The sequence below is a fragment of the Pristiophorus japonicus genome, chromosome 15, assembly GCF_044704955.1.
Source record: "Pristiophorus japonicus isolate sPriJap1 chromosome 15, sPriJap1.hap1, whole genome shotgun sequence".
NCBI classification, from domain to species: domain Eukaryota; kingdom Metazoa; phylum Chordata; class Chondrichthyes; family Pristiophoridae; genus Pristiophorus; species Pristiophorus japonicus.
Window position 1 is genome coordinate 127,036,875 of NC_091991.1, and position 20,325 is coordinate 127,057,199.

The following is a 20,325-nucleotide window of genomic DNA, read 5'->3' on the forward strand; positions in this document are numbered from 1 at the left end:
GTATTGCTATCACATTGGTGCCTGGTGAGGAGCCTGCGGGCTACCCAGGGCCGGATGGAAACAGGACATTTCTATACTCTGCGGGAGGGAGAAAATAAATTGTAACGCGAGAGGGGGGCAACTTTGTTTGCGCTACCCAGTTGCCAATGAACATACCCTCTCCCTGACTTTCAGTCAGTAAAGGCATGTGATGGGGGGGACATGTAAGATGGCTGTTGTCATTATAAGATTGGGAAACTGTGAGATGGCTGCTACACTGAGTTAAAGTGTTTAGAAAAAGTAAAAGATAAAATCCTTGTAAAAACAAAGTCATAAAACCTAAATGAGATATGAGCATAACTGCCTCTGACAAGTGCTGTGGGGGGCAGGGGGGACGTTCTGTACAACAACCGAGCAATCTCCTCGCCGAGGGGACACTGATCAAACAGATTCGCGCATTCAGTAGCAGCCGCTGGATTTCAGGCTTAAACATGAGGGTTGGAAGAGTTAACACTTACTACAGTCGAGGAGCCCTTAGTTTGGTCACTAAGGTGATATCACCCAGGATAAGGTAGGCCTGACCAGTATTTGGGTCTGGTAGCATAAAAAGGAAACCTTTAGGTATTTACTTTGTATATGTTGTGTGCTATGCATGATCATTGCCTCTGTGAGAGATTTAACTTTAGTTATAAAAATAAAAGTCTTCACCATTAATCCGACATTGTATGTGTCTATAATTCCCGGAGTCACCAACACTGTTATGTAGGGTAAAGACATGCTGCTTTTTACCGACACATGAACAGGGCGATCTGGGGATATCTGTGCACAACTCGTTGATGTTAGCAGGGCAGGTTGAGAAAGCGTGATTGTTGTAGCTGATATATGCCAATGGTTGCCTTAGTGCTCCGACAGAATGTGGATGTCTGCTCTCTTTCAATAAAAATACTGAAGGCAGAAGATTGCTAACGTGGGGGTGATTTCTTTACTATCAAACAGGCGAGCATTTATTCCTAACAAATGAGCATCCATCCTAACACAACTCGCAGTCCTTCCCCTCTGACCCTATTCTCTATCCCAAATTAATTCTCTGCTTTGTGAGTCTTTCTCCAATCCAATCGTCCCAATGTCTGTTCCTTTCTCAATTGTGACTTTCACTCCTACTTGCCCGATCCCTCCTTTCTCCTCTAGCTTTCTCCTGTCTGTCCGTCTATCCCAATACCTCAATCTGAGGCTCGGTGTCAAAAAATGTTTTTATTGCTATTGCTCATGTTAAGCGCCTTGGAACGTTTTGCGACGTTAAATGCAATGTCAAAGGTCGCACATGATACAAACCTTGGCAACACAGTAAATAGTGAGCAGGATAGTATCATATTTCAGGAGCGCATAGGCTGGTAAAATGGGCAGACACATGGCAGATACAAGTTAGTGTGAATAAGTGTGAAGTGATGCACTTTGGGAATGTATGGGCAGATCCCTGCACTGTTTGTAAGGGGACTGCGTCTATAAATAAACTAGCATGGTGAACCAGCGAGGAATTGCATGGAGTGAGGAGCAGGATCTGTGTCTAATGTCAGGTGTGAGTGTGTGTGTGTGTGTGTGCGTGCGTGCGTGCGTGCGTGCGTGCGTGCGTGTGTGTGTGTGTGTGTGTGTGTGTGTGTGTGTGAGAGAATATTGGGAGAGTTCACTCCCAGTCACACAGCAATGGAACCTGCACCGTTTAAAGATCCACACATAGCCATTAATGTAACAACAGGATATCAATTTATTTAGAAATAAAACATAGAAATTTATGGCGCAGAAGGAGGCCATTTTGACCCATCGTGTCCACGCCGGCCGACAAAGAGCCACAAGGCCCTCAGTCAGCAGCCCTGAAGATTACATATAAACCTATGAACAATGAACAATGGTGGACAGGTAACGATCACCCAGCCCAACCAGTCCGTCTCTCACAACTGCAACACTCCTTGCACTGAAGCATTCTACACCACCCCAACTGATGCCATGTGATCTCCTGGGAGAGGCAAAAACCAGATAAAAACCCCAGACCAATTTAGGGAAAATTCCTCTCCGACCCATCTAGGCGATCGAAACTAGTCCAGGAGATCACTCTGGCCGTATTCCATTCCCTGCAGTGCTTGCCATTATATCTGTGCCGACCAACAAGAGGTTATCCAGTCTAATCCCAGTCCATAAGTCCATAACCCTGCAGTGTTACGGCACTTTAAGTGCCCATCCAACCATCTCTTAAAAGTGGTGAGGGTTTCTGTATCCACCACTCTTCCAGGCAGCGAGTTCCAGATCCCCACAACCCTCTGCCATACAATCATCATCATAGGTGGTCCCTCCCCCTGTGCCTACGCCTCTTCTGAGCCCCGAAATCACGCCTGTCCTGGGCACTGATCACATCGCTCTGCAATCTCTCGCTGCACCTTCGGCCTGGCCTCGCTGCTCCTGCTGTACCTGCCCACGCTCCAATCAGCGACCTGTACCTTGGTGATGTCCAATCCAGTCGCTCTCTTCACAGCCATCGCTCTCCAGAGTGAGAAGGTGACCAGGGCTTGTTGTTCCACACTACGATTGCTGCTCCCACTCCTTGGATCTGTCGAGGCTTCCTCAATGATCGATGATTATGAGGATGCACCCACCAGGAACGACGTGGGATTCTTAACAAGTATTTCACGCCAGTTGGCTCAAGATCTCCCGAAACAGATGACATCGTGTGCCCAGGATTGCCAGGTCATTCTACCAGGGCCCCCAGGAACAACTGCGAGCAGGTGCAAATTCCTTGGCCTGTTTACTACACCAACAAGTGAAATGTGTTCGACTCGCAGGGAGGGTCAGCTGGTGGCACATGACCTGCTACCGTTCGCCATCATCATCATAGGTGGTCTCTCCCCCTGTGCCCACGCCTCTTCTGAGCCCCGAACTCACGCCTGTCCTCATGCCATAAAATTACATACTTAGAAATCAGGTTGAATATTTGATCAGTCTGCTGCTGAGAGGAGGTGGAGAAGGTTGCTGGCCTGAGCATTGGACCTTCTTCAGTCTGTTGGTGAACGGCAGCAAGGAGCATCAGCAGGTCGGGGCCTTCAAAGGAGCGTACCACTTCATGGTACAGCGGGTGCTGGAGAGCGATGGCTGTGAAGAGAGCGACTCGATTGGACGTCACCAAGGTACAGGTCGCTGATTGGAGCATGGGCAGGTACAGCAGGAGCAGTGAGGCCAGGACGAAGGTACAGCGAGAGATTGCAGAGCGATGTGATCAGTGCCCAGGACAGGCGTGAGTTCGGGGCTCAGAAGAGGCGTGGGCACAGGGGGAGGGACCACCTATGATGATGATGGCGAACGGTAGCAGGTCATGTGCCACCAGCTGACCCTCCCTGCGAGTCGAACACATTTCACTTGTTGGTGTAGTAAACAGGCCAAGGAATTTGCACCTGCTCGCAGTTGTTCCTGGGGGCCCTGGTAGAATGACCTGGCAATCCTGGGCACACGATGTCATCTGTTTCGGGAGATCTTGAGCCAACTGGCGTGAAATACTTGTTAAGAATCCCACGTCGTTCCTGGTGGGTGCATCCTCATAATCATCGATCATTGAGGAAGCCTCGACAGATCCAAGGAGTGGGAGCAGCAATCGTAGTGTGGAACAACAAGCCCTGGTCACCTTCTCACTCCCTCCATCCAGGTGCAACAACAAGCGCACCAGGTTGGAATGGACCATTCGGCAGAAGTAGGATTTGGAACCTCCCATTCCACACTTGTCAAGATCCCCAACACGCTGAACGCTTCAGCCCGCACCTTATCTGATTCAGTCTCAAAGAGAGGTTGGATCGTGGCGAGGATTTTCCCTAGAAAGGGTTGGATTGTGTCTGCTTCTGACAGGATTAAGTGTTTTGAGAGGCATGACAGTACCTCAAATAATATCACTTCTGCCTGGTTCTCCTGGGTCTCCAACACAGTAATCATTGTGTGTATTATGCTCTCAGACAAACTTTGAGTATCATGATGAACTCGAATGTTATACAGGCCCCTGACACACACCAACTGGACAACTGGAGAACCACAGAGCAAACAGCTTCTCAATCTACTCGCCAGAATGCCAGTCAGCTGCTGCTGTGAAGCCAGTGGGGATTTCAACAGCTCTGAAAAGAAGCAAGCCACGGTGACTGCCTGACAGTCTTGAAGCGTAAGGATTTGGGCCGCCAGCAGTGTCACAATGCCAGTCAGACAGGGGCCAGCAAATCTCCTCAGTGCCCTGGCCAACAGGACAATGCCCTTGTGGGATGTGCGGAGATCCATCATCTCATCCCATCCTCCACTTTGCTCCATGTTGTTCAGCACTGCTTCGTTCTTTGTCCGTTCTAGCAGGTCCTCCAGCGTCTGCACACAGTTCACACATTAATCACTGCTCTCCAGTGTTAGAGGCTCACTGAAGATTTCACTCTGCTGGAATTGATCATCAGGAACCAAACCACTGACGAGACAAACATCCGTGCAAGCGTTAAGATAAATGAGCAGGGCACTAAATATTTGCGGGATCACCGAATAACGACTCGGGCTCATTTATCATTGCCTGCAGCCCACAGATGGCAGCCAGGGATTCTTGGCTCCAATGTTTGGTTGTCTGGTCAGGATCGGTTCTGCCTACCGGTAATGGCTACTGATTATTGAGGATGTCCAGCAGCTCTCCCATTGTACTCATGGCACAGTCAGTGTTCTCTGCCAGTGCTTGCCACACGGCACTGACGTACTTGTCCAAAGATACAGGGTAGGTGAGGAGACAGGACACAACTGTTGAACTGTTGTGGGAGGATAAAATGGTGATACTCCTTAAAACCAAACGTTTCTCCTCCTGATGAGCAACTGACTCCAACTGAGCCCTCAACACGTGAATTATCTCTGCCACCTGATGCTGAAGTTCACTGCCACATCTCTCGATGATGGCTTTCATGAGGGCAGCGGCTGCACTGGAACAGCTGAGGTGTTGGTCGGACAATTCCTTGAAGGACATGAAGAGTAAGTTGGTCAGCTGGTGATGGGGCAAACACTTGGCAACGACCTCTGCGATCTGGTAGCAAGTTTGAAAGAGGACTGAAGCATCAGGGTTAACTAACTGTTCCCTGACTGCTTTCAGAACCTCCAACTGCTCCTTTTGCTGATCCCGATCGGTGTCTTCATACGATATCTGAATGGCCAGGATGGTGTATAAGGTGTCCAGAGCCATCCATCGAATGGGAAGCGAAGGGTCTGCACAACGCAGCATCTGTCGTCCAATCAGAGTCCCCAGGTTATTTGCAGGTACCACATGATGAACATTGAGCTGCTGTCTGTAAAATTTCAGCAGCTGTAATTTCATGTTCATGGCACTCTCTCGCTCGTGAGCTTCTCCTGAAATAATCCAAACTTCTACCTGGTTCAAAATGACCTCAAGTCTTTCAAGGGTCAGGTCCTGAAGCTATAATTGCTTCAGAAGCTCTTCCAGGAACTCATGGTCTGGGTATAAAGTGTTGCCATCTCTTTCCTATCCCCATTCATTGTCCAGTTCTGGAGGTAACACGCTGAAAGTGCTGGTCAGGCAGGCTTGGATCAGTTGGCAGGTGTCCGCTCTGGTTGTTTCAATGTTTAATTTGATCAGCTGTGTGCAGGCGTCCATGGCTAACTGTCGGACAGGGCTCTGCAGCAGCTCTGGTGGCTCGGCCTCGATAACATCCAGCATGTACGTCAGCAGCTCCTTGTTTCTGATCAGGTTGAGGGGAACTCTCTGGCGATTTGAATGTAGGGAGCTGGCTATCAGTGTAATGGCCTTTATCAGGCTGAGCTTTAGTGTAGCATCCCCGGATTCCGACTTTTTCTCCTGCCCAGTTGTGGTGTATAGGTTGAACACAGCTGGCAGAATGTGGGTCTCGACCGTGGGCAGCACTAGTTCTGCAGGTGCATAGAAGGCCATGTTCCCATAACTCAGGACCAGAGTGCTCTTGGCCAAATCCCCATCAGGCTTGTCTCCAAGAATGTTCAAGAAACCTTTCGCTTTCAAGTGGTTGGAGTTAGCAAACTCCTTCAGGCTACTGAGGGTTTCAACAAAGTGCGTCACGGCACAGAAACCAATGGCGAGGGCTGCACTCTCTCTCTCTCCGCACTCTCACTGTGCTGCACATTCACTAGCATTTTGGAAAGTTGCCCCTTTATTTGCTTAGCGTGGGTGTGACGGAGCACTGTCCACAGGGATTTATAGAGAAAGCCCTTCTCTTGTGGGAAGAGATTGCTGGTGCCGATCTCGCTGTGTATTTGATTGGCGAGCTGACATGTCCATTCTTCATCGTCAATGGCATTGAGGGATGTGGACAAGACCAGCAATAATTTATCCTCCCATTCCCTTTGGGCCAGAGACTCCTTTGAATTTGTCAGCAGTTCCTCTACCAATGAAGGAAGCTCCTCTTCCCACCCCCTCGCTGTTGCTGGGTGGATATTGAAGCTCAGGACTTGCATTAGCCTCAGTGCCACAGCTCCTCGGCCTCCTCCCTGATATGGGCAATAAGACACAATGAGGAGCCAGGTCAGTAATGCCTAGGCTTTAGGGAGATTGACATCTTCACTGCTGCTGAGGAAATACTTTTCACTGCCGGCTTGCAGTTTTTTCTTCCCAAGATGTGTAGCAGGGTTATATATGATGGTTGATGCAGTGGTGTATTGGGTCATAGTGACGAACTGCAGTAAAAATGGCCAAAGGATATCCTCCATCTTAACTGCAGTTGTGATTATATACATTACTGTTTCACATACAGTCACTACTTCCTCATCTGTAACCTCGTCTGGCCGATTATTGGATGGTACCAAGGTCCTTGAGTCAATGGATGCAGCACACTCTTGGATAAGAAATTCCACCATTGCCTTGCCTCCCTCTAACTCAAGGTAACCTTGCTGGGCCATGACACAGATTACCTGGGCAACGAGCTTCTTCTCCAGATTGCTGCTCTTGTTTTGGAGAAGTGGTTTCAAGGCGGCCACAATCTGAGCCTTCCTCTCAGATTGTGGGGAGACCGATATGATGAGCTGTTTCAATACATTGAGTGTTGCTACTCTCGTGTTTTGTTCAGTGTTCTTTAACTGTGAGAAGATAAGTTTCTGCATTGAAACTCCATAAGCTGGGGCCAGAACTTCAAAACAGCAAAGGATCTTCTTCGCAGCAAAATGGTCAGCATACCTGGCCAACAAACACATCTGCTGGTGGAGACTTTGAAGCAGATTGTCCACCTGTGCTCTCAGCCCTAGATACTTCATCTCCATGCCAACCTCCAGTACCCGGCATAGACACTCTGTAATGGAACAATGCCCGGGTTGCTTCTTGTAGAGGGACAGGATGCTACGAAATAACCTGGGCAGCTCCTCCTCCAGTGTGTCCTTGGGCAGCAGGGAGATGACATAGCCGAGAGCTTCCACTATCAGGATCTTAAATGCAGAGGACTCCTTCTCAAGCCACACCTTGAGTACAAGACTATAGACAGAGTGGAACTCAGAGGAGAAAGAATCTTTCATCATGTTAAAGTCTATGGCTTCCTCCACATTTCCCAGATAAATCAGGATGCTCTTGGCAAAACTTCCCACCGCTGAAATAAATGCGAACTTGAGCTCAGCCTGGTCAACACCAACAAATACTGGAATCATGGTCCCTAAGATGGATTTTAGTAAAGGCACCATGCTGTGCACATTTTCCACAGCCAGTTTTGTTAATGTTTTGATCACGTACACATGTGGAAGGATCCCTTGTTCAAAACTCTTTTTCATCAACTGCGCAACTTCCTTCCTGAACCTGAAGCTCATGGCAACCAGGAGATTGCTGGCAGCTTCCTGGCTCTCAGCTTGTGCTCCTGCTGACAGTGTCATCCAAATTTCAGCCAAAGAGATAACTTTCTTGGCTGAGTTGATCAAGGTTGTCCTTGATAATCATCACCATGATCTCCAATATTTCCGCACCGTGTGGAGCTGTCCGCATGGTGCAATGGCACAGATAATTATGGCAGTTTGTTAATATTATCTCTGGGTGCTGACACCCCAGTGTCAGGATGGTCTTTGATATTTTCTCCCAACAACTTTCACCTTCCTCGGCTGTCATCTTCACGAGGGCAACTGAGAAAGTTTTGACATTGACGGACATTTTCGTCGTCAAACTCGACAATTCTTCAAGATAAGTTTTAAGCAAATAATTTCTGTGAGTATAGATTGGCTATGAACACTCACTTAGACAGTTTGAAATCAGATGTCTTCTATTACTTCTTTCAATTCGATGATGAACACAATGTTTTCAATTTGTTCTTTGAGATTATCCAGGATTTGGATAGTTTTGATTAAAGCACTTGCCTTTGAAGCTCTCGCCTCTTTGCTTCTGTAAAGTCCTGTCCCCTCAGTACAGATTCACACGAGGTATGTAGTGAAGTCAAGGTCACTCTGGACCTGCACCTTTATTTCACAGCTCTGGAATGCTGCACTTGCCTGAGACCTGTCCTTATATACCTGTCTCTTGCAAGTGCACCCCTGGTGGTAAGGTATGCTGGTGGTTACAGGTCATATCTTATTACAGTCATGTATAGCATGTTGGGATACAGTTATATATAATAATGTAAGATACATGATATCACCCTCCCCCAAGGTCTTATTGTCTTTATAGGTTCAGTCTCTCAGGTGGTCTACGCTCTCGCGTGGAGCGTCTGAGTTATGGTTCAGTTGTTTGCCATGGTGTCTGTTTTTCTTTGGGTGTGGTTGCTGGTATCTCGCCTGGGCTGTCTGTTCGATTGGTGTAATTGTTGTTGACTCGCCTGGGCTGTCTGTTGGGATTGCCCTTTCCTCAGACTGTTCCCTCTATCTGTCCACCAGGTGTGGTGCGAGTTCCACATTGTAGTCTGCCTCTGGTTACGCAGTGTTGTTGGTAAATCTGCTTTTGACTTGGTCTACATGCCTCCGGCAGGTTTTGCCATTGTCCATTTGTACTACCAGTAGTCTGTTTCCTTCCTTGCCCGTTACTGTCCCTGCAAGCCATTTGGGACCCCTGCCATAGTTTAGTACAAACACTTTGTCCCCTATCTCATTCCATCTCCCCTCGAATGGTACTCAGTCAGCTTACGGCGCTTTGCCTCAACGATTTCGTGCATGTCTGGGAGGATTAATGAGAGCCTTGTTTTTAAAGTCCTTTTCATCAACAGTTGCGCGGGGGGGATCCCAGTCAATGAGTGCGGACGAGATCTGTATGCCAGCAGCAGTCGCGACAGGCAACCCTGCAGCGTGGGACCTTGGATTTTAAGCATGTCTTGTTTAATGATTTGCACTGCTCCCTCTGCCTGGCCGTTGGAGGCCGGCTTGAACGGTGCCATCTTGACGTGGTTTATGCTGTGGTCAATTATAAAGTCTTGGAATTCTGCACTGGTGAAGCACGGGCCATTGTCACTGACCAATATGTCAGGGATTCCGGGCGTTGCAAACATGGTTGCGAGGCTCTCCACAGTGGTGGAGGTTGTGCTCGAGTTTAAAATGGTGCATTCAATCCACTTTGAAAATGCATCTACAACCACGAGGAACATTTTGCCCATGAATGGGCCTGCATAGTCTACGTGCACCCGCGACCACGGTTTGGTAGGCCAGGGCCAGGGGCTCAGTGGAGCCTCCCTGGGGGCATTGCTGAGTTGGGCACAAATGGTGCACCTTCAGATGCAGAGCTCCAAGTCGGCGTCAATACCAGGCCACCAGACGTGGGATCTGGCTATGGCCTTCATGAGAACGATCCCCGGGTGCTCGCGGTGGAGCTCCCGGACAAATGCCTCTCTGCCTCGTAGAGGCATGACTACTCGGCTGCCTCACATCAGGCAGTCTGCTTGTAGTGATAGCTCATGCATGCGCCTGTGAAAGGATTTTAATCCCTCGGGGCAGGTATTGCGAGCCTCTGCCCAGTCACCGGTTAGGACACATCTTTTTACTAAGGATAACGTGGGGTCGCTGGCCGTCCAGGCTCTGATTTGGCGAGCCATCATGGGCGAACCTGTGGACTCAAAGGCATCGATTGCCAGACCCTTCCGTGGTCGCCAGGGGTAGCCTGTTGACCGTGTCGGCACAGTTGTCTGTGCCTGGTCTGTGCCTTATGGTATAGTCGTAGGACGCCAGCATGAATGCCCACCATTGAATTCGCGCCGAGGCGTTGGCGTTTATTGCCTTGCTCTCGGATAGGAGGGACGTGAGGGGCTTGTGGTCGGTTTCTAACGCGAACTTGGCCCCGAAAAGGTATTGGTGCATCTTTTTGACACCATACACGCATGCGAGCGCCTCCTTCTCTACCATTCCGTACCCGCGCTCCGCCCGCGAAAGTGACCTGGAGGCATAAGCTGTGGGTTGTAATTTGCTCGCACTATTGACATGTTGCAAAACACACCCGACCCCATATGCTGACGCATCGCATGTGAGAACTAGCTTTTTACCTGGGTCAAAGAAAGTCAAAACACTGTTGGAACACAGAAGTTTGCGTGCCTTATTGAAGGCGCATTCCTGGGTGTCCCCCAAAACCAATCGCACCCCTTCCTGAGTAGCATGTGGAGAGGCTCCAGCAGCGTGCTTAAGTTCTGCATAAAGTTCCCAAAGTAATTGAGTAGCCCGAGAAAGGCGTGCAGTTCTGAGACATTCCGGGGCTTGGGTGCCAGGCGAATTGCTTTTGTTTTGGACTCTGTTGGGCGGATTCCATCAGCGGCAATCCTTCTGCCCAAAAATTCAACCTCGGGTGCGAGAAACAGGCACTTGGATTTCTTGACTCGTACTTCCTCCAAATTACGGAGATGGGATTCGTGTCCCTCCCCGTGATAAGTACGTCGTCTTGAAATACAACCGTCCCCGGAATGGACTTGAGCAGACTCTCCATGTTGCGCTGGAATATGGCAGCTGCCGACCTGATGCCAAATGGGCATCGATTGTACATGAAAAGGCCTCGATGTGTGTTGATGGTGGTGAGTAGCTTGGATTCCTCGGTCAATTCTTGCGTCATATACGCAGATGTGAAGTCTAATTTTGAGAAAAGTTTACCTCCAGCTAATGTGGCAAATAAGTCCTCCGCTCAGGGCAGCGGGTACTGGTCCTATGAAGTCCTTACTACTAGGGGGATCAAGGGGTATGGCGAGAAAGCAGGAATGAGGTACTGAAGTTGCATGTTCAGCCATGAACTCATTGAATGGCGGTGCAGGCTAGAAGGGCCGAATGGCCTACTCCTGCACCTATTTTCTATGTTTCTATGTTTCTATGGTAGATTTGTAGTCCCCACAGATTCGTACGGATCCATCAGGCTTCATGACTGGGACGATGGGACTTGCCCAGTCGCTAAATTCCACAGGTGATATAATGCCTTCCCGCAGAAGCATGTCTAGTTCGTGTTCAATCTTTTCCCTTATCACATAGGGTACAGCTCTGGCCTTGTGATGGACCGGTGTGATGTAGATTTTGACTTTGGCCCCTTTGAAAGTGCCCACACCTGGCTGAAAGAGATGTTCAAATTGCTTTATAACTTTTGAGCAGGAGGTCCGTTCCTCTAATGACATGGCATGGACATCATCCCATTTCCAGTTTAGTTTTGCCAGCCAGCTTCTCCCCAGCAGTGCTGGGGGGTCTCCGGGGACAATCCACAGGGGAAGTCGGTTCACTGTCCCTTTGTGTTGACAGAGAGCATGGCACTGCCGAGGACTGGTACGATTTCTTTGGTATAGGTCCTTAGTTTGGTTTTGGCCCTTGTGAGTTTTGGTCTGTCTCTTTTATGCGGCCACAGTTGTTCAAATTGTTGAGCCCCCATGAGAGATTGACTCACTCCCATATCCAGCTCCATGTTGACAGATATCCCGTTGAGTAGGACCCTCATCATTATAGGAGGCATCCTGTTGTAGGAGCAGCGGCCATTGATCGTGTTGACCCGCTGTACACCAGTGTCCCGTGTACTGTCCCCACCATCTTCTGGTCCGCTTTCCGACCCATCCGATTCGTATACCAGCCGAGCTGCCATTTTTTTGCACATGCGGGCCAAATGCCCTATATATTCACAATTTCTGCAAACAGCCTGCTGAAATCGACATCCCCTTGTTGAGTGCCCACCCCCACACTTCCAGCACAGACCTGTTCCATTGTTCAAAGAGTTCCCAAAGAATGAGCTGTGTCTGGCTGATCTCTCATGAGCTTCTCTCAGTTTGTAGTTGATTGCTCGCATTGTGGGTTGATGAGGTGTGAATGGCCATTCCTGTGGCCCTTGATGGCTTCTGCCTGCTGTCGAGAGCCTGTTCTCCCAGTTTTGTCTGTGTGTGGGGGTAGCAGCTAGTTTAATGCTGTGAACTTCTTCTGATATTTCTTTAGTTGTCGTACCTGCATTGTAAATCAACCTCGTTTCTTCTTCCCCTACCAAGAATGTCTGTGCAACCAGTGCTACTGCCTCTAAGGTCAAGTTCTTGGTCTCTATGAGCTTTCGGAATATGCCTGCGTGGCCTATTCCTTCAATGAAAAAGTCTCTCAGCATTTCTCTCCTCAGTTCGTCGGAGAACTCACATAAACTAGCCAACCTCCGAAGTTCCGCCCGAAGTCGGGTATGCTCTGGCCCACACAGCATCTGTAGTTGTAGAACCTGTGTCTGGCCATGTGTAGGCTGCTCACTGGCTTCAAGTGGTCTCTTACCGGTGTGCTCAATTCTTCAAACGACTTGCTTGCTGGTTTCTCGGGTGCCAACAGATCCTTCATTAAAGTGTATGTTTTTGAGCCACAGTTGGTCAAGAGATGGGCTCTTCTCTTGTCTGCCTTATCGTCGCCTAACCAGTCTTTGGTTACAAAGCTTTGCTGGCGCCTTTCTATAAAGTCCTCCCAATTGTCTCCAGCATTGTACTTTTCATCTGATCCGTTGTTCGCCATTCTGTGGATTCTGTAATCCCGTAACCCGTCGCCACTGTAAAGTCCTGTCCCCTCTGTACAGATTCACACGAGGCATGTAGTGAAGTCAAGGTCACTCTGGACCTGCACCTTTATTTCACATCTCTGGAATGCTGCACTTGCCTGAGACCTGTCCTTATATACCTGTCTCTTGCAAGTGCACCCCCGGTGGTAAGGTATGCTGGTGGTTACAGGTCATATCTTATTACAGTCATGTATAGCATGTTGGGATACAGTTATATATAATAATGTAAGATACATGACAGTTTCCTCATGCACAATGCACAGTTTCAACCACTTTGCTGTATTTTGTCACCCCTGTGGTTTCTGGGTTGCCATGGTGTTCATTGTGAGGCCTGGTTACATAACCCCTCAGTTGTGATGTGGCCCTGGGTTATGTGCCCATATAAGTCCTGCCAGCTGTGTGTGTCAGTTTAAGGTGGGTGGTGGGGGTGAAGGCCCAGGCCTGAGATACAGTCCAAACGGTCAATGCATCATTCGCAACCCTTGGCAGCCATATTGGATTGAGCAGCTGTTTGTTCCTCATAAAGAACCCATTGCACCACAGACTCTCAAAGTACACGTGACAAAAGATGTAGAAATGGGAGTGTGGGACATACATTTCTAGCAGAATTGCCCCAAATTAGGATATTCATATGAAATCAATTTTAAATACGTTATAAATAAAAGATCTGACGTCATGAGGTGATTCCAGTGTTGGAATAGGAAAGCATCATTTCCAGCCCAGGACAATAAGGCTCCTTCACTCCAGTAGGATAGTCTCAAATAATATGGAATCGGTCTAGAAAGGATGAGTAAACACAGTTGTATGTTTGTACGTTCATCACCATCTAAACAAATGATCCCACTGACTTTCTCCGCTCCTCTAATTCTGGCCTCTTGAGCGTCCCCGATGTTAATCGCTCCACCATTGGTGGCCGTGCCTTCAGCTGCCAAAACTCTAAGCTGTGGAATGCCCTTCCTAAATCTCTTTACTTCTCTGTATCTCTTTCTTCATTTAAGACACTCCTTAAAACCTACCTCTTTGACCATCTACCCTAATATCTCATTATGTGGCTCAAGTAGACCATATGGCCCCTCAAGCCTGCTCCGCCATTTAATACGATCATGGCTGATCGAATCATGGACTCAGGTGCATTTCCCTGCCCGCTCCCCATCACCCCTTATCCCCTTCTCGTTTAAGAAAAATGTCGATTTCTGTCTTAAATTTATTCAATGTCCCAACTTCCACAGCTCTCTGAGGCAGCAAATTCCACAGATTCACAACCCTCTGAGAGAAGAAATTTCTCCTCATCTCAGTTTTAAATAGGCGGCCCCTTATTCTAAGATTATGTCTTCTAGTTCTAGTCTCCCCCATCAGTGGAAACACCCTCTCTGCATCCACCTAGTCAAGCCCCCTCATAATCTTATTTATTTCAATAAGATCATCTCTCATTCTTCTGAATTCCAATCAGTAGAGGCCCAACCCACTCAACCTTTCCTCATGTCAACCCCCTCATTTCCAGAATCAACCTAGTGAACCTTCTCTGAACTGCTTCCAAAGAAAGTATATCCTTTTGTAAATATGGAAACCAAAACTGCACGCAGTATTCCAGGCCTCACCAATACCCTGTATAACTTTAGCAAGACTTCCCTGCTTTTATAGAACTCAGCGACTCCTTATCCTTGGTCATTTCAATCTCCATTGCAACTTTCCTCCCTCTCCTATGATTTTACTGCCTATCTGTCGTCCTTTTAATTCTCCAACTGATATTTGCGGCTACCCGCTCAACTTTGTCATCTCCGCTGGCTTCATACTTCCATGGTCTCAATCACTGACAAGGCCATCTCTGGCCAATTCCTTGTATCACCAACAATCTCTTTCCAACCCCACTTCCTTCTGCATCCACCCCTACAAAAAACTCTCTTTCATAGGAACAAAAGGAGGACATTTAGCCCCTCAGGTTTTTGCTACAATTAACTTAGATCACGGCTGATTTGCACCTCAACTCCATTTACCCGCCTGTGCTCTATATCCCGTGATTCCCTTACCTATTAAAATTCTATCTTTCTCAGTCTTGAAAGCTCCAATGGTCCTAGAATCCACAGACCTTTGGGGGAGAGACTTTCAGATTTCCATTACTCTTTGTGTGATAAAGTGTTTCCCGATTTCACCCCTGAATGTGCTGGCTCTAATTTTAGTATTATATCCTGTTGAATGCCTTTGATGTCATGTCCCCAGTAAAATCCTTACTCTCATTCACCCTACTTGTTTCCCCATCGTCAGGCCTCCAATTCCAAGAGGCACAGACTTAAGCATCTCTGATGCACAACTGATTTAGCCATTCATTGCCAGATCTGGCTGGACCACCACAAGCAATATTGGGTCCCGCTCTCCTCTGTCACAACTGATCATCCTAGAATGCATGGATAAGCCCCCACTTCTCTTCTCCTCTACCAACTGTCTTCTTAAACTCCTCACCCTGACCCCCTCTACCCTTACCACAAAGCACACCACCTTGCCCTTCTGTCCCTCTCTTCTGTAGCAGTTGGTGCTGCTGTGCCTGGCCTCATGTCCTCCTCCCATTCCTTGTCCAGACTAAGGGGAGTCCCTGGCAAGATGGCCAGGACCAAGTACTCCCTTTCTCCTGGCGATTCTTATTAGGTGTCCAATAAGAAGGAGTAGCACAGCACTTAGAGAAAGTCCTCAGAGAATTTCTGGAATAAATGTTGCTCGAGCGTTGATGAAGCCTTGACAAAATGTCCCAGAAAGTCACTCGATGTGTTTCAGAGATCCTCTTCACAGCTCCAGCAGCAATGACCATGAAATGGTGAGTGTACCTTTAAGTGGTGAGTATCCCTTTAAGTAGCACTTGAAATTGACATAAACATTGTTTTTTCTCCCAAACAGCTGGTTGCTGTTAGGAGCGGGCGTTAGCTGAAGTGCTCGCCACCAGAATGCTGTGCAGCCTCTTTAATGAGCGCTATCAGATATTTTAAGTGGCAGTCAGTTCAACATGCCTCCAGGCAGCCGTTCCGAGCGCTGCCTTCAACTCCTTTACCAAGATTGCATCTTGTGCTAAACGTGGGCTAACCGGGCGCATCTGCTTAAGACCCCATCTTGACCAGCTCTTTACCACCCAAAGTATTTGGGGAAAATCGCCCCCCTGGAGTCTGTAACACCCCAATCCCTTTTCACCCGCCATAAATGTGGGGCCTATTAGGAACAACAAGGCAAACATTGTGTGGAGGCAGAGGGCAGGACTGAGGGACTGAATGATTACTTTGCATCTGTCTTAACAAAAGAAAAGAATGAAGTTAATGTTGCAGGAGAGGAGAGGCAGTAGAGATATTGGATCAACTCAAAATAGAAAGGAGGTGCTATATAGGTTGGCTTTGCTTCTAGTTAACAAGTCATCCGGTCCCAGTGTAATGCATTCGAGGTTGCTGAGTGAAGCAAGGGCAGAGATAGCAGAAGCTCTGTACATTGTCCCATCAAACACTCCCAGGGCAGGTACAGCACCTGTATGGTGTTTTTTTTTACACTCTACTCTGATTCTTAGACCTTGGAACTTATAGTGGGAAAGGACAACACGTGGCACAAAATTTTAGGCTTAACCCAGTGTTCAGTTTTATTACACAACAAAAACCCAACTATAAACTATAGGACTAGACTGCTGAGAGAAATTTGACTTTAGACATACAATCACCATTGTAGGTTCATGGTCCTTTTCTTGTAGTTAACTGCAGCTTCGGTTCCTTTCCTTGTCCTTTTGTCTCTTCCTCCTGCTTCTGATTTTCTGTGTTCTCTGCTTTCTTCCTGGTTTTCTGCTTTTTTCTGTTTTTTCTTGCTTGTCGGTGCCCATATATATTCAGGTTTTGAATAAGTTTCCCATTGTGACGAGATTCGATTTAACGATCCATTTAACTGTTTTGGTGATGAGGTTGAATGCTGTTAGCCCAAAAATTTGCACCTTGCGGGTGGGTCCTTTGTTGTCACAGACGTGATGTAGTATCTCTGCACCTTGTTACAAACTCACACGAGGCATGTATATATCAGACACGGTCACTCTGTGACCTTCACTTTATTCCCAGGACCAAGGAGTGCTGGCCCTGGGTGGGACCTCCCCTTTTATACCTGGAAACCCAGGTGAGGAGTGTCTCCCGCAAGCTCACCCGCTGTGGTCAGGGTGTGCATTTCAAGGGTACAGGTACAGTGTGCATGAGTTACAGTAACATAACTATTGTCATTACAAGATGGTGAAATACATGACACGTGATATCTCCAAAGGCTTTATCCCCGATACAGTTCGAGTTCGAGGCTTCATTTAACTGTCCATTGTTGTTATGCATGAAGTTATCATGAAGTCAGTTTTTTTTCTGTTCACAGGGTGTTCTTAATTGTCCAGTTTAATTCCACAGCTTGTATCAGTTTTATTAGTTCATGGTCTGTGTTTTTTTCTGAAGATTAGTAACCTTACACACCGGTTAGATACAGAGTAAAGCTCTATCTGCACTGTCGCAACCATCACACCTAGGGCAAGTAGAGCACGGGTTAGTTACAGAGTAAAGCTCCCTCGACACTATCCCATCAAATTCTCCCAAGGGCAGGTACAGCACCAGTTAGATACAGAGTAAAGCTCCCTCTACACTATCACATCAAACACTCCCAGGGCAGGTACAGCACGGGTTAGATACAGGATAAAGCTCTATCTGCACTGTCGCAACCATCACACCTAGGGCAAGTAGAGCACGGGTTAGTTACAGAGTAAAGCTCCCTCTACACTGGCCTATTAAACAATTTCAGGACAGGTACAGCATGGGTTAGATACAGGGCACAGCTCCTTCCAGACTGTCCCATACAACACTCCCAGGGCAGGTACAGCTCAGGTGTGATGCAGAGTGTAATATATATAGCTCCATCTGTGGACTACTGTGGCACTGCACCCAGTGCTGTGTACAAATAAAGAGGGAACAGGTCACCTGACTAGAGTTCCAGAGTGTTCTGCCATCTTAAGGCTTGTGTGTGTGTTTGTGAGTTGTACTGAAGATATAACAATGGCGATAATGATGGGATAAAAGGGGAAAAAAGTTGCAATTTTTGTTGGTGGAGGATTCAGCCAACCAACAGAGAGATTTTGAGAGCTTCTCTGCTTTGATTAACAGCTACAAATCCAAGGTAAATTAAAAGCAAACTTGTCTGAACTGCCAGAGTCAAGATGGCCGCGCCTATGGGAATGATAGGGCGTTTGGGGGAGTTTCAACATGATCGTGAAAGTTTCGGAGCATATGTGGAACAGCTAGAAATGTTTTTCACTGCAAATAATATCATCGAAGTCCCCAATGATGAAAACCATAACCGGGTGGTATTGGAAAGTCAACGGCGATATTCTTAACTGAAGCAGGGCCCGAGGTGTAGGAAATCCTAACAAATTTGCTTGTGCCTGTCAAGCCAAAGGACACAACTCTTAAACAGAGAACAGCACTACAGTCCTGAGCCCCTGGAAATTGCTGAAAGTTATCGTTTTGGAATACGAGATCAGTTAACCGAAGAAAATATCAGTGAGTACATTGTAGCATTAAAAAATCTATCTATTCATTTCGGAAACTTTCAGGACCGAGCATTGTGTGACCGCTTTGTTTGTGGGATGAAAAATGATACGATCAGAAGAAAGTTATTGACAATTCCTAACTTGACTTTTGATTTAGCTTGTCAGACAGCTATGTCAATGGAAATGGCCGACCAATGTTCCCGAGAATTTCGTACTATTTCCAGTCGTCAGACAACCGAGGTGAATCGCCTGCAGGTTAAAAGTACAAGGCAGTTGGGCCCCAAAGTCTCAGAAGCTGGCAATGGGAACAGAGCATTGAAGTCCTACTATCGGTGCCTGGGACAACACATTGCTCAAAGTTGTCCATATATGAAGGCAGAGTGTTTCATCTGCAGGGAAACTGGGCATCTTGCGAAGGCATGCTGACTGAAGGGTAAACCAGCTTTCAAAGCTGTAAGTAGAAATCCCCAGAGACTACATAGCATGGAAGAAAAACAACAGGACAAGGAGGTTTTAGAGTTACACATCATCAAGAGCACGAGGTTAGCTAACAGCAATTCGGAAAGTATCATAATCCACATAGATGTTGCAGGAACCAAGATACCCATGGAAATTGACGCTGGTGCATCCATGAGTGTAGTACCGGAGTCGCTATATCTCGACAAATTGCGTGATTTTCCATTGGAGAAGATGGAGCTGCGAGGCTACTCGGGAGAGAACATTCCTGTGATAGGTCGTATCACCGTACTGGTGAAATATAAGGATCAATTTCAGAGCTTGCCTCTATTAGTAGTGGCAGGAGACAAGCCTGCCTTACCAGGAAGAAATTGGTTGGGATCACTGAAGCTGGATTGGAGTGAGATTTTTAGTGCTGAAACGAGATTTGACTCAAAGGATGATGTCATCAAGAATTATCCAAAGGTGTTCTGCGGAACAGGCAGTCCGATCCAATGCTTCAAGGCGAGTGTCAGGGTACAGAAGGATGCTAGACCGGTTTACTGCAAGCCACGTCCTGAACCATATGCACTCAAGGAGAAAGTTGAGCAAGAACTCAAAAAACTAGAGACTGAGAACATTATTTCTAAGATAGCTCTATGTAATTGGGCTACACCCACTGTTGTTGTACCTAAGTCCGATGGTAAAGTAAGACTGTGTGATGATTATAAAGTAACCGTAAACCAGGTTCTAGAAGGTAATCTCCCCAATGTATTGCCAAATATAGAAGATTTGTTCACAACACTGACCGGTGATCAGATCTTCTCAAAATTGGATCTTATCAATGCCTACTTACAGCTTGAATTAGATGAGTCGTCCAAGTCATGTTTGACGATAAATACTCATCTCGGCCTATACCAATTTAATAGGCTACCATTTGGAGTGTCTTCTGCCCCTGCCATATTTCAAGGGGTAATAAACCAGATTTTGCAAGGTATAGAAAGGGTAGTATGTTATTTGGATGACATAATAATTTCAGCACCAAGTAGGCAAATTCATAATAACATATTGAATGAAGTCCTCAAACAGCTAGAGAAGCACAGAGTACGAGTGTCTGCTCGCAAGTGTGAGTTATTTCAAAACTCCGTGGAGTACTGAGGGTACAGAGTAGACATAGATCGTTTACATCCAACCAAGGGAAAGCTGGATGCAATCAGAAATGCACCCACTCCCAAGAATGTCACTGAACTGCGATCATTTTTGGGTCTTTTGAACTATTATGGAAAGTTCCTTCCAAAATTGGCTACAGTATTACATCCACTGAATGAACTATTGAAAAAACAGATCCATTGGAAGTGGTCAGAAGACTGTGATACAGCATTCAAGGAGTGTAAAAGCAAATTGGTAGAGAGCACCATATTAGTTCACTATAACG